Source organism: Lepisosteus platostomus, unplaced genomic scaffold (assembly GCF_059453375.1).
Source record: "Lepisosteus platostomus isolate fLepPlt1 unplaced genomic scaffold, fLepPlt1.hap1 Scaffold_66_H1, whole genome shotgun sequence".
Lineage (NCBI taxonomy): Eukaryota > Metazoa > Chordata > Actinopteri > Semionotiformes > Lepisosteidae > Lepisosteus > Lepisosteus platostomus.
The window spans coordinates 380,848-396,053 of NW_028291680.1; the positions used below are offsets into that span (position 1 = coordinate 380,848).

The window sequence follows — 15,206 nt, forward strand, 5'->3', positions numbered from 1 at the left end:
CTGATTTTTCTCTTTGGGGGAATTAAAAGCACTTGTAGCAAGTGACCTTGTGGAGCAACAGTAGCGCGTCTGACTCCAGCTCAGAAGATTGCGTGTTCAAATCATGTCGAGGTCAGCTGATGTGTCTGCAGGTTCTGCTGGTGCTGAACCTTGTGATCACACCACATAGGTCATCTGAATGAAATAACAGAGGAATATAGAACATGCAGTCAGGAGCGTATGCAACGAATCACTTTGAACACGACAAGAGAAAAGGCACACTGCACATCCGCAGAACATGACGTCCGACTTTAGAGACAGTAACATCAGAGATTGGAAGTTCTTGGTCCAGGTTGGAGGGTTGCACCCATTCTGAGTCTTGTTAGCTGGAATGGATGGGTTTGGGGGTGTTGATACCAGAGCGGTCCAGGAGGGGGGTGCAGGTGTCTCAGGGGCATTCTTGTTTTTCTATGAGTTCAGGTTGATTCTGTTGGTTCTGTCACGAATCTCCCTCATGCAAGCAAGCGCTCCCACATTCCCTCGAGCTCTCCCCGCACCAAACGTGCAAATCAGTCCTCTACTTAAACCCTCATCTGCCCCCCAGTCATTGCTCACGATTGAGATTCTCTCCCGGAGCTTACCTACTAACTACGCCTTTGCCTTACTATGACTTCTCCCCTGGACCTCGACCCCGCTTTTCTGACTACCGCTTTAGCCACTCGATTTTGTACCTTCGTCTATTTTACGGTTTCTCGGATCCTGACCCCAGACTGTCTCTTCGTTTACGCCTCTGCCTTCTGAATCCACCCCGACGCAACTTCTTCGCCTTCCCAGACTCTGACCCCTGCCAGTCCCTCGACTACGCCTTCGCCTGTCGATTCTGTGCCTACACCTGTACTACGCCTTCCCGGACTCGGACCCCTGCTTGTTTACTCTGACTACGCCTGCGTCTCGCGCCAACCCTAACAAGGGCACCACATTGGATCCCTATCCTCAGCATTCAGCCCCTGCGTGACAGGTTCTGAGTGTCTTGGTTACATCTGTTTGTGTGTATAGATGAAAAAGCTATTGAAGAGCACCCCCACACCCCCTACACATCTCGGTGGAAGTTGCCATGTTCAAAAAATCCTAAAAAGAGAATTAAAGTTTCACACAACAAAGCATGACTGTGAAAGGTCAGGAGGCCTGCCTAGTGAGCACAACACTTGATCACAGTAAAAAAATAATTAAAAAATAAAGAAATGGTCCACAACTCAAAGCAAGGTTGTATAAGTTTAGGGAAGCTGTCTGGTGTGTAAAACACCTGGTTGCAGCACTGTGGCTGTTGTGCTTGAAGAGCTATTGACTCATGAATAGCACCCCCCAATCCCCATGTACCGCCTGTCTAATGGTGCCATATTGAAAAAATCATAAAAAATAAAGAAAGGGGCCACATCCACAGCAAGGTTGTACAAGGTTAGGGGGGCTATCTGGTGTGTAAAACACTTGGTTTCAACAGTGTGGCTGTTGTACTTGAAATGCTATTGAGCCACGAAGAAGACCCACCTATCCCAGTGTATCACCTGTAGTGTTATCTTCAAAAAATCATAAAAAAATAAAGAAAGGGGCACAGCCACAGCAAGGTTGTATAAGGTTAGGGGGCCTGTTTGGTGTGTAAAACACTTGGTTTCAGCAGTGTGGCTGTTGTATTTGAAATGCTATTGAGCCGTGAAGACGACCTGTCCCAGTGTATTACCTGTAGTGTTATCTTCAAAAAAGCATACAAAAATAAAGGTTCCACAACCCAAAACAAAGCTGGGAAAAGTCAGAGGACCTGCTTAGTGTGCAATACTCTTTCAGCATTGTGGGTGCTGTGGTTTAAATGCTATTGGTTTGTGAACAGAATACCTCTATCCCAGTGCATTGTGCCACATTAAATAAAAGCACGAGAAAAAGAGATTCAGAACACAAAGCTGTGTCAGTGTTCTGTGTAAAAAGTCGGTCTGAACATCATGGGAGCTGTTTTTAATAAGCTGCTGAGAAAATAATATTTTAATCTTCCTGTTGTCAGTAGTATTGTCAATATAGTTGACCCTTACCTGAATGAAAATAGGATGTAAAGGACGGGTTTCAGAAATCAAACAAAGCTTTATTCCCGTGCTTACAGTCTGGGTAATTGGAGACTGCGCTGTTCTGCTTCCTATGGTCATATACGGGTTTTTCTCACGAAGCCATATTGAACAGTATTTCTCGTGTTGTGAACGTGTGCACACAGTAGTCCCCCGGGTTCCAGTTCGTGCGTAATTACGCATCGATGAAAAACCAGAGGTTTAAAAAAAGATAATTAGCTCACTGATACTTTGATGTAGAGGCTCTGGAAATATCCACAAGTTGTGGTCTTTAAAATGCATTTGGTTTGAAGGCGTTCTGTGCTTCCATTGCGAAGATATGGACAAAAGAATATTCGAGTGTGGTTAAAAAAACGTCATAAAAACGACAAAGTGAAGGCTGAGAAAGCATTAACAATGTATTTTATACACAAAGCATGTGTTTTTGTAACTCTAAGAGATTTCGCGAAAGCGCTACAGGCGTGCCAAAATCGTTTTCGAACTTCAAGCTAACTTTACCCCGGTAGCATTGGTCAGTGCGGTCAGGTCGGGACTAAAACGATAGTAAGGTGCTGGTTCAAGCATATCTAGGCACGCCTTTCTCACTGTTCCATCGTGAACATCATCTAGAGAAAAAGTGTCATGTACTGTTTAATACATTATTGACCTTATTGATATTTTGTGGGAATAAAAATGCTTTGCATGTATCGAATTACAGCACGTAACAACTGACTACCTGAGTCGATATAATTGGCAATTTTCAATATCAACATCAGGAACTTCAAGAAAAATAAGATTCCATATCTTGGAATGTAGGGCGGGAGAATTCATTTATACTCCTGTTGCATCTTGAGCTAAACTTTTTTTTTAAAATATGACGCAGATTTGCTCAAGATACTTGTAATCGCCTTAAAGAGAGTTTTCATGAAGACATACATCGGCTAGCTCTCCACTGTTAATTGACAGAACTTTTGAAGAAACTGTTCTCATATAAGCAACATACAAATTACACATCTTAATGAACATGAAGGGAAATCCGGGTTGTGAATAACATAAAACTGTCACTTCACATAATTGAGTTCTTGAGGCTGGCACCTAAGACCACTCAGCCATCCTGACAAGCAGTGGAGGATGCCTGTTGCTTTGTCAAAGGATTATTAACTACTACTGACAGTTCTTTTCTTATTATTACAGAGATTTCTACATTGCAAGACAATTGACGATTTAGATAAATGTCGCAGTAAGCAAACAAGGCACGGACGGGATTTGAACCCGCACTCTTCGGTTTACGAAACCAACGCCTTACCACTTAGCCACCGTCCCCCTGTTTTTTTTTTCCCATCAAGGCTAATACATTTTGAAAATAAAAAAATCTTTGTGCACAAATTGCAATGGCAGGAGGAGTAAAACAAATATGATTATGATGTACAGTAATTTCCACTTGGTGAAATATTCACTTTTTTGGCCCTCTGAATATAGCTCTTCTGTGGAGCTGGCTTCAGACTCTGCTTAGATAATAAAATAGATATTTTATTTTTACAGGAAGACGCATTCTGAAATGAATCTCTGCAGTTTTAGAAAAGTTTTGAATGGCGTATTTTATACAACGCACAAACAGTATTCTAATTGCAGACTGCAGATCTGTGCAGCAATCGTACTACATTTCACTGTGATTCTGAAATACTTCTAGCAAACATATTCAGGTTTCCTTGAACTTTTAATAAAAAACGACTTTGCTTTCAATCTCTGATCTCACTGTAAACTCGGACATGATGTTCCGCAGATGTGCAGTGTGCCTTCTTTCTTATTCAAGTTTACTGGATTTTTTAAATGAAAATACAAACTGGACAGTTTCAGACACATGAAGACTCATAAATGTCACTACAAATGACAAATTTGTAGTGTAAATCCGCCAGGCTGATTTACGTGTCTGACAATCTCTCTCCTCCCTCTTCTGCAGTGAGCACTATTTTTTCATTTTCTTCCCTTGTAGTTTCCTTGCTCTTTTACTGTCCCTTTCCCCCACGGAGAGACGGTAAACATGCCGAAATCCTGTTTTCCTGCAACGTCAGTCTGTGAAGGGAAAGGATTTTATGCAGCTTCAGTGGCACAATTTGTCAGCGCGTGGTACTTATACAGCAATGCACAGCGGAGTCATGCCGAGGTTATGAGTTCGAGCCTCACCTGGAGCAGCGTGGCCTGTCTTTAGCTACTGAAAGCAACTGTCCACTTTAGATACTGCTACTTATAGGTTATCTAACAGGATTGTAGCCTGTTAGGTATTTGCTGGAGATCCGGTCTAAATTAACATCAAAGGAACAGGTAAAGGTTTATTCCACGTCACACCTGAAGAAGGTTCCACGTTGTGTTTCCTTCTCCTTTCAGCATGGAATAAACCTATACTTTTTCCTTTGCAGCTGACGCAGGTCACTACTTAAATTCCCATCAGCTGTGGACCCCCAGCTGATCTCTACACAGATAGATGAGAGATATCTTCTTAGACGAGAGGTCTGCTGGGACTAAGGGAGCACGATGGGGTACCCAAGACTTGAAAAAGCTCTCGCATTAGATTCTGTGTTTATGTTGTTTCCCAGATTTGTTTTTAATGTTCTTTTTGTTTTGAAGTTGTTCCTTTAAGTATTTTTTTATTTTATTTTCTGTAGTCGTTAGACTACTACAGTGATTTACCTAGGTTCCCGGAAGGCTTCTCGCATCGTGGTTGTTGTGTTTTTGGGTTACAAGTATTTTTTTTCTATTGATAGGACCCCACGCATTACTGTGGGACTAGTTAACTTAAGTTCTTACATTGTACCTGAAATTACCACATAAACTACTACTCTGTTTTTCTTTTTTTTTTTAATAAAGGCACAAATGATGTTTTTTTTTCTTGCTGCTAATTGGCAATGACCCTACAACGGGTCATTGCAACGAATGTCGCTGCTGAAATTTGTCAGCAGCTCCATACTAAACCTGTTCTCAAATAATAAAATAACATATGCTGCCCATTAGATGTTACCGATGTAGGAGACTGAATTAAACCACCTCTTCACAGGGTTTATGTAGCTCAGTAGAGGAACAGTCAATCGCATTTGAACTGTTCTGAATGTAGTGGAAATAATATGGTCACAAAGTAACGAACAAACGCACCACTCGCTTGAAATATTTACTGTAGCTAAAATTGTTTTCTAGACACCGCAACTATTCACAATGAATTTGATCAATACATGTCTTTATTAATAAAAGTGTAATTTATTAATAATTAAGATTAATGTATATCTTTATTAGTAGCTGTATTACCGGTAATGCATGTACAGTCCTTAATATGGGATAGTGAACTTTCAGGTATTCTGGGGAGGTAAGAAAACTGAAATGAAGGAAATACATATTTAAAGGGGGTGTAAGTCTTAAATGTGTTCTGTTACATCTGGGTGTTAACTGAATAGATTGTGATTTGACACATGTCTTTGGGGAATTTGCAGGTACAGAAAATAACTTGAACTGAACAGGCAAATGTAAGGTTATGTTAAAGAAAAAAAAAACGTTGTCACCTTTTTCAACATGATTATTTAAGACAGTTTATCGGAACCGTATCTCTCCTCCATTCTGTGGCTGTGGTCCAACAGTAACGGTGGTGAAACAAGCAGAATGTGTGGAAAGAATTGGAGATGTAACGGGAGACTCATCCAGTCGATAGAAGGGTTGTGTACGCTGAGAAGTGTAGTTTAAAAGCTTAACGAGCCAGAGAGGAGTCAAACCTACAATCTTCTGATCCGAAGTCAAACACATTATCCATTGCGCTACTGGCTCTGATACCCTAAAGCCACCACTGTGAGCTTTGCGCTGCTATTAGTAATACTGTAGTACTCCAGTGTTCACAACAGCCCCCCACCACCAGAGACTCAAACCCAGGCCTCCTGTATCACTCAACAGGGACCTAGCCTGTTGAGCTAAAGAGCAATCTCCCTTCAGTCCTGCGGCTGTGGCCCTGCTATTACAGGGAAGGGCAGTGACATCGCCGCTCTGGTAAGCTGGCCGTATGCGTTACACTCCCCCGCTTAACTCACCAACCTTAGCAAAGGCCTATCCCATCCCACTGCTGACACCAATGTAACGCTCCAGGGTTCACATGGGCATCCTCACCACTGCCACATCAGGTCAGTCCCCCAATGTCAAGGACTCAAACCCAGGCCTCTGGCATCACTCAACAGGGACCCAGCTATGGTGGCGGTTGAGCTATGGTGGCGGTCGCAGGTTTGAGTCCCCGACGGTGGGGGGCTGACTTAAGTGGCAATGGCAAGGGTGCCCGCCTGAACCCCCAACCATTACAATACTATACATCACTCCGGTCCAAATTTTCTCAATTAGATTCCCGTGTTTTCTAATTCTATTTAGCTACTAGGTCTTTCATTTGGTCTGTTTTAAAAATAGCATCTCAAACGATGTTATGTGTCATGCTGAAATTCACACACGGGGGATGTCACATGAAAGACAATCACAGATAAGATGTTGCGTTTAAAAAGAAATCCAGAGTGGCAGTAGAAAACAAAGCCTTATACACGAGATGCAAGTGCTCTACCACTGAACTAAACTGACAGGCACTTTTGCCTGTGGCTCTTTAATTGAGTTAGGGAGAGTGAAGGGTCTACACAGTGTACAATTTAAAGGTCGAAGCAAGACAATCTGATGCGAGGAGAATTCACAAAACGAGCCACTGCTTTATCGTTTACTGAGCTTTCAATGAACATCTAAGTGAAAGACAAATTCACTTTTTGTTTAAAGAACACTTTTATCACGTTCTGCACTCCCGATGGTGTTTAACGGTGCTCTTTTCTACACTCCTGATTTGAGGATCCCGAGCTAAAATATTTTTTAAATACAACAAAATTCCGATATATTGAATAGTATTTATGTTTACATTTATATTCACTCGTGCCAAAAGCTTGTGTTCTCTGCATATATCAGGATGTGGAAAGAGGCCCAATCACATCTGGAGTAGATAGTATTTAGGTCAAAGCTAATTCAAAGTGCATCTCTGGGTGTGTTTGAATTACCTACGTGTTTGACTGAAGGACAAGCTCACAGTGCCATAAAAAATGACACTCGTCATCTTTTCTTCTACATTCACAGGTTTTACGCTAAAGACAAAAAAAAAATTGTTGTCGTTTTCATGCCAGCTGGCACTAATTATTCTGCACCAACAGGGAAGATTAGTATTTTATCTATCGCAATATGTGTGGAATTTGTTTTTTAAAAAGTTGTTCCAGAAATGAACACTTCCATTAAAGTTAAGGCAGACACCTGTTGCTGTCCACAATGACCAACTCTGCATGGCAAGAGAGGAAGAAAAGCACTGTGGTGATTTGAACCCAGAAGCTTATTTACTAGATAAGGTTCCATGACACCTAGCTCAGCACTCCCACACCCCTCAAACAACACAAGCTTCCTCCTGGACCCGTTTCTGACAGGGACAGTGGAAACCCCCCTGAAAGGGATTGGCTAAGGAGAGGGATAAAAAGACCTGAGACAGAACAGAGGGGGCTCCCGATTCCCACTGGAACCTGGAGACGACACAGGCAGCACAAGGGAAGCTGCAGAGTGCAAGACCCCGGAGGTACTCTGCAGAGACTTCTAATACCTGGAGGCAAGGATCTACTGGTTCAGTAACTGACGACAACGAGAGACATTGGCATTGAAACAGAGGTACTGTACAGAGACTTTTAACACCTGAAGGTGAGGAACAAGGAAACTGGCACAGTTAGCCGATTCAAAGTGAAAGGAATGTAATACAGTCGCAGAGGATTTCTATTGTTACCTGAACAGAGAATGGGGAAATAGGACTGGGCGATACCCCTCTCCTCAAAGTGGGCCATCAGAGACTACAGGTACTAAGTAGAGACGTTCGAGTGACCTCTCTTTAGTATTTTACAGGAAAGACTGCTGCCCCTCTCTATTCATTTTGACCCTGGGAAGGACCTCTTGCTGCTGTGAATTCTGTTTTCGTTGTGTTTTTGGGTGATAGTGAATGTGAATGTAGTTGGAAAATAAAAAGGGCACTTATACAATACAAATGCTTGTCGCTGGTCTGTGTGTGCATTGGTAATTCTAGGAGATAACAGAACCTGTGGTAATGTAGAGGGGCCCTAGCACCCCGTTTGTATTGCTAGGTGGTGTAGTCGTACACGAGGCAGGAACATCCCTCGCCCATAGGGTTCACCTTACTCTGACACCTTCTTCGTCTATGTTTTTTGAGTGTACTGCAAATGATCTTAGTATCGAAGTGCCGCCCCACATAACCGATCCGAACAATCTGCTTTACAGAGGAGCACTGCCGGAGCTTATCGTTGGCAAACTGAAGACCAGGCTGACCTCTTCTGTGACTCTTGAACACTGAGTCTCAAGGTTGTGAATTCAAACTCCACGCTGGCGGGAAATTCCATAGGTAATGATCACATTTTCTTGCATGCTAATCAAAAGAAATATTAAGAAACTTTTCCCGATACCAGTTTTTTACAAAAGTAAACGCACGTGGCACATGTGTGCCACATCACGTCCGAGTTTAGTGACAACTACCTCAGAGATTGTAAGCTGGGTAGTTTCAGATCAGATCACTTTTTTTATCAAAGGTTCAAGCAAACCCGAATACTTTTGCAAGAGACATTTCAGAATCCCAGTCAAATCCAGTACGATTGCTGGATCCTTCGAATTCGACTGAACTATAGCACAGATCTGCAGTTCACCATTAGAATACTGTGGGTGTGTTGTATAAGTGTAATTGTATTATAGCATGTGCCCCTGACGATTTTCTTGATACGTAATATGTGCTCTTGTTTGTATTGTATGTAGTTTTGTTGTTCAAATAAAACGTAAAAGACACAACTTTCCGGATGCGGCTGCTGTAAAAATAAAATGACATCAAGGGTGCTGTACGCAGAGGTCTGAAACCTGCTCCACAGAAGATCTTTATCCAGAGGTGCTAAAGAAGTCGAGATCTCGCCATGAGAGGGGAAGCATCTCAGAAAAAGCAGGTACAGTCGGTTCCACGGTCATAACGCCACTAAGTCGAGCGACAAGAGCAAAACCCACCCAGTTTCCTCCGGGCAAGTAATGAGACAAAGAAACAGCATGCAGCAGGTAGTGTGGCTGAGCGTTTTAAGGCGCTGGATTAAGGCTCCAGTCTCTTCAGGGGTGTGGGTTCGATCCCACCACTGCCAGGTGCTTCTGTCAAGACCCCCTTTCAGCTGGCTTCAGACAAAAGGGAGGGAGTTGCTTTTTGGCAGTCTCTCGAGAAACTAAGCAGAGTGTTTAAAGATACTTTCTCAGCTTGACATCAAGGCACAAAACAAAAACCTTCTTGCGTCCTCTCAACCCAAAAGCGCTTTGCCACTTTTTGCTTTATGCAGGGAACGACGTCTGCCCAGATCACTTTTGTGTCAATGCAAATCGTAGTGTGCCCTCCGTTTTAATGTTGGCTGTGCTGGCGTGCTGCTTCTGTCTGTGAAACTCGAATGTTCTGCTTCTTCACACCGAATCGTCGGCGGGGGTTGAGCTTGTTAAATCTTTGCGCATAGTGCTCCTTTGGAAGTACTTTGTCCAAGTTCAAAAGCGATCGTGGGATTTACTTCATGCGTTCAAAAAGCATGCCTCGCACGACAGATTTAAATGGGGAATGGAGCCTGCTTCTTGCTGTTTTTCCTGTGGTTACAGTTACAAAGTTGATCGTGCTTTCACATTCTGTTAACAGTATTCACTGGCTGAGCTTTATCAGTTGGTTCGTAAAGGAATCTCTGCTTCGGTTCCAGAAAAGTCATCTGTAGCGTGTTTTTTTCCCTGCCCATGGCAGTCTTTTAAAGCTGGTAGTAATGGTGGCGAAGTTAATTTTTTATCCTCTTTAAAAGAATAAGGACGGGCTGGGGCAAGCTCCATTTACCACTCTTTCAGCTAACCGCCGAACTCGCGAACTGATTACAGTGCAGAGCCACAGGCGCCTCGCTTTTCTCCATTCTCTGGGTTAGGGTGAAAAAAAAACTTTGCTGGTATTAGCTGGCCTGCTAGGAGTACCTCTTCTTCACTGATAAGCAAGATTTGTGTTTCATCTTTCGCAAGCTGTATAGATTTCTTTCAAAACAAGTTGTTCAAGAAAGGAAACGAACACTTGCATTCACCTGAATTAAAAGGCATGGGATTTGCCCGTAAGGATAAATTCTGTACAGTAAGACAGGAAGAAAGTCACCGCTGGGAATCGGACCCAGGAACTCCTGTTTACTAGACAGGCGCTTTAGCCAACTAAGCCAATGCACCGGCAAAGTGCTGTCCTTTGACAGCCACTTGGACACGTCACAACTGCTCTGAGACATCTGTGTTCGGTGTGCACCGAGCCTGCTTGCCTTGCAAGTTGCCTCATTTACATGCCATAGCTCCACCACTAAGAGAAAGGATGAGAAATGGCTTTTATCTGGCACTTTTCATGTCAGAGGATCTCAATCTGCTTTCCGTGTACAAGAGGATGTCCAACTCATGTAGCTAAAGACGTAGACGACAGTGCTCCACTGAAATTTTGATCTCACAACCCTCGGCATGACTCCACTGTGTTCTGCTTTAGACAAAGGGGGGAAAAGACTTCTTTCATCACACGTTTTACACTGTTTACGGTGTTTGCAGTGCTCTTTCTTAAATGAAAACCAGGAATCGGCACCATATGAGGTGAGACTAGATAATATTGGATCAAGTAGCCTCGCCATTCCATGCGTGACGTGAGCAAAGTGTAATTCCTGTCTTTATAGTGTGCTTGTTAGAGACTAAGCTGGCACCCAGAGCGCTTTAAATCCGGGAGTCAGCAGCCCAAGACAAGAGAGCTTCCTTCGTCTATGTTTTTTGCGTGAAGGGGGAAACCATGCGTGTGCTGCAAACGATCTTAGTATCGAAGTGCCGTCCCACATAACCGATCCGAACAATCTGCTTTACAGAGGAGCACTGCCGGAGCTTATCGTTGGCAAACTGAAGACCAGGCTGACCTCTTCTGTGACTCTTGAACACTGAGTCTCAAGGTTGTGAATTCAAACTCCACACTGGTGGGAAATTCCATAGGTAATGATCACATTTTCTTGCATGCTTCTGTAGGGTTTGGGCATTTACTTGGACAATTATTAATTGTAGCAGTAAATCACAAAAATTGATTCTTTTGATGGCTTTAGAATCCAACCATGCAATATAACTCAAACAACGCGCACACACAGGTACTAATACACAAGGAAACATTTATTAATACATAGAATATGCATATAAACAGATCTTATCGAGAGGGTTATCAGAATACAGAAGGTATATATTCAGTCAGTTACAAAGAGTTACATATATCAAGAGGACATTCAGTTTATCATTCATTTAGACCGTTTCGTAATTGAACTTGGTTATAACTTCTACATTAGATACTCAAAACAAGTACATAACTCTTGTTGGGATAACAATTGAATTCTCGAGCAGTAATGCAGTGAAGTTGAATACTCATCCAATCTCTGGGGATTCAGATCTCCTGCGGGCACAAAGAAAGAGTTTCAGGCTGTTGCTGTCCAATCCGTGCTCTCTGGCTCGGTGCCAAGCTGTGCTGTGCGGCTTGCGATGGTGCACTGCTGATGCTCACTGAACGGCTAGTTAGTGTTGGCTTTAACTAGCAAAGTTTGTGCACAGGAGAAAAGATGACTGTGGGTCCCAGCAAGTCAGGAATAGGACCGGTTCGTTCCTGATGAAGAGCTAGTTCTGAATAATGATTCAGCTGTCCACAGTTCTGATCTGTTCACGAGGCCTGCTGCTGGTGCTAACCTCGGGTGGATCCTCTGGTTACTCTCTGGCAACCTCAGCTCTCGACTCTTAGAACAAAGGAAAGTTCTGGCACTCGGACACACTGGCCGTTCCGTGGTTGTCCGGGTTGAGTCTCAGGATGGTCAGGAGGCACGCTGCGAGAATGTCCTGCCCTTGGGAGCCTTCTGCTCCTGGGCCGTCCTGCCTGGAATTCTCCTTTGAATTCCCTTTAGAAAAGTCCACAGAATTCCACCAGGCCCTCTGTGTTGCCTTTTTTTACCTGGAGGAACTTCAGCTCATTGATTGGCTGAAAGTTCCATGGGCATCAGAGTCCCACGTGGGTTACTCGGCCCTACCAGTCCCTGATTGGTTGATCAAGGTGAGATATGAGTCACTTACAGATGCAGCCATTCAAAATGAGCGGTAAAAACCCGCGGTACAGTAACCAACCCGCGGGGCACCGTAGGGCACCGCAGGGCAAGTGATTGGCTGGCCAAAATGACCGACAGGGGCACTCGTGGTGCATTGGTTGGTAGTGCAAAGATTTAATCATTTAATGTCTTTACTGTGCACATTTTAATCCTCTTAGTTTTGAATATTTATATGGATTTTACCACTAAAGGGAAATTTTAGTATCTGAGCCTAAAAAGAAGAGGAGCATAACGCATCTGAAGGTCATAAACGATATTAATTTAGGAACATAAACATTACTGTATGTATGTAAACTGTACTGTATATGGCTGGTCTTGGTAGTTTAAAGAAAAAATACACACCAGTCTTCCAATTCTCCCTAAACATTTTAAGCATGAAAGTTTTATGAAACGGTACCCAAATATGCGATTGCTGTATAGAATGAATTTTAATTTAAAAAAATTATTTAACACGAACATTAAGCTGTTTACATCTTCCGCCTGAGAACAGTCACCCATTGCTACCCAAAGCAGAAACACAGCCACTAACTAGCAAAGAGAGGACATTAGCTACCCAATATGATAAAGAAATAAATGATTATTTTGTTTATTTCTTTTGCACATTTATTTGAACATTTCCATCGATTGTACAAGCACTTGGAAACTGTCCAATCCCTAGTTCATCAGGCATTTTACCGGTCTGGCGCCGGTCTGTGTCTTCTTGTTTTTATGTCCACTATAACAGACAATCTCCTTTGCTTTTAACCGAGCGTTTAATAATTTCCTAAAATGAAAATGATTTACTTTATTTCCCTCACGGGATCAATAAAAGTATCTTTCATCTGTCTAAACTATGGGACAGAATTCTGGGGTCTCCCCATACCAGAGATTATGGTAGGGCTTCAGAATGGTGATTGGCTGACACCATCTGACACCCCTCTGATTGGAGAAAAAAGACGTGCTGGTTTGCTATATATACTGTACCAGGAAGAGGATTTCTTTCTATTCAAAATGTGTATTTTAAAAGTTTAAGAAGTAAAAACCTTACAGCGTACACAGATTTCTAAACTGATCAGGATCGTTATCTTTGTCTTATGCATAATAATGTTCACCGCTCTGTCCAGCAAATTAATAATAAACTTTATTTTATATAGCTTTTTAAACGAATAAGTAATTAGATTGCTCATAAACCTAATCACTTGCTTTTTCTTTTTATTTAGGCTCAGATTTCAACTATAGATCGTATTATTAATAACCATAATAACAACCAACCAACAAAAACAACCATATAAACATAATACCAACCAAAAACATAGATAACAACCACAATACAAAATCAAATAATCAAACCATTTTACTCTCGCAAAGTCCTCCAATTATCATAATCCCGCCCCTTATGCAAAACCAAACCTTCCTCCCATCCCAGTTTATCCTGTTTATCATAAACAAAATCCACCTCAATTTTCAACATAAAGCATTACACAAAATCAATACCTCAACACTCCATACTCAACAACGATAATTCACAAACAGCCAGAACATGTAACTACACATTCCCAAACAGACCTAAGTTCCATAGCCCCGCTGCTTATGCAAAACCAACATCCCTCCCCTGTTCTCTCTCTCCCCTGGCGGTTGTAATTGTTTTTATTTTCAAATAAATTTTAGCAAAGTCATGTATTTTAAAAATCTTAATATTTTTATATATATGTCTTTATTTAGTGGTTTCATTAGTGACAAAGGCTAAACTTTCTTGGAAAAATGTCTTTTATGTAAACCATGTTTGCTATTAATTCATTCAGGGCTAAAATATGCTCATTGTCTTCTAATGAAAGAAGGGTTCCTTTCGCCGTAGTCGGGAGCCTAGCCTTTAACTAGTAAGTACTGTACTTACTGGGTTTTTGAGGGGGGGGAGGTGTCTTTCGCTGGAAATCTCGCCTCCTACTTTGAAAATACCCGTGAAACCGGTTCAATTCGTCACAGCCAGCACTCCTGCAGAGAGGGGGGTTGTACTTGCAGTGTATACAGTACACGCGTTATGCTCTTCATTAATGTCTGTGAAGTTTTATTTAATCTCTGAGCCATACTGATTCTTCTGGAAGCCAGTTTCCACCAGGGAGTAAAAAAAAAAACACACTATGGTATTCTCTCCAATGCAGTGCAGTTAAAAACATACCTCTGATGCTGCTCCTAAATGAATATCGTTTATGACCATCAGAAGCTTTATGCTCCTTTTCTTTTTTCCAGTGGATTGAACAGGGAGAGGCATTTCATGATGTACTTTTCATTGATGAAACAACAGTGGCTCTGGAGCAGTTTTCAACCAAGTCGTTTTATAAAAAGGGGAGATATGTACACGTTACTGAAGCTAAAAGTTTAGCCTTTGTCACTAATGTAACCACTAAATAAAGACGTATAGAAATCCCTACGTTACAGACTGTATATGGCTGGTATTGGTGGTTTAAAGAAAAAATACACACCAGTATTCCACTTTCTCCCTAAACATTTTTAGGATCAGAGTCTTACATGTGGTTATTTCGGAAACGTTTGTACGTGCTCCTTCTGACCATGTTACTGTTTACTGTTACTGACCATATTAAGTTTAAGTGCCTGTGGGCACTTTTCCTTTCCGTGGGGGGTGGACCGTCTTTCATTAGAAGGTTAGTCTGTTCTACTCTGAGAATGTAGAGGGGGTGGAAAGTGCCCGCGGTCATTTAATTAGTATTAAAATTCATACTGATTCCCAACATAGGAATATTCGTGTGTGGTCAAAAAATGGCATAAAAACGACAAAGTGAAGGCTGTGAAAACATTCACAATGTACTTTATACACAAAGCAAATATACCCCCCCCACCCCCCTCTCAATTCAATTCAAGCTGCTTTATTAGCATGACAGATGGGTACAATCAGTGTTGGGTATTTACTTTGCTTTGA

At 42.1% G+C, this 15,206-nt stretch overlaps 1 non-coding gene across 1 annotated transcript; it reads right to left on the reverse strand.

Moving 5' to 3' along the window:
- Positions 1 to 3,317: 3,317 nt before the first annotated feature.
- trnat-cgu (transfer RNA threonine (anticodon CGU)) lies at positions 3,318 to 3,389 on the reverse strand. The gene has a single exon. It is a non-coding gene; the product is annotated as a tRNA-Thr (tRNA).
- Positions 3,390 to 15,206: the final 11,817 nt, after the last annotated feature.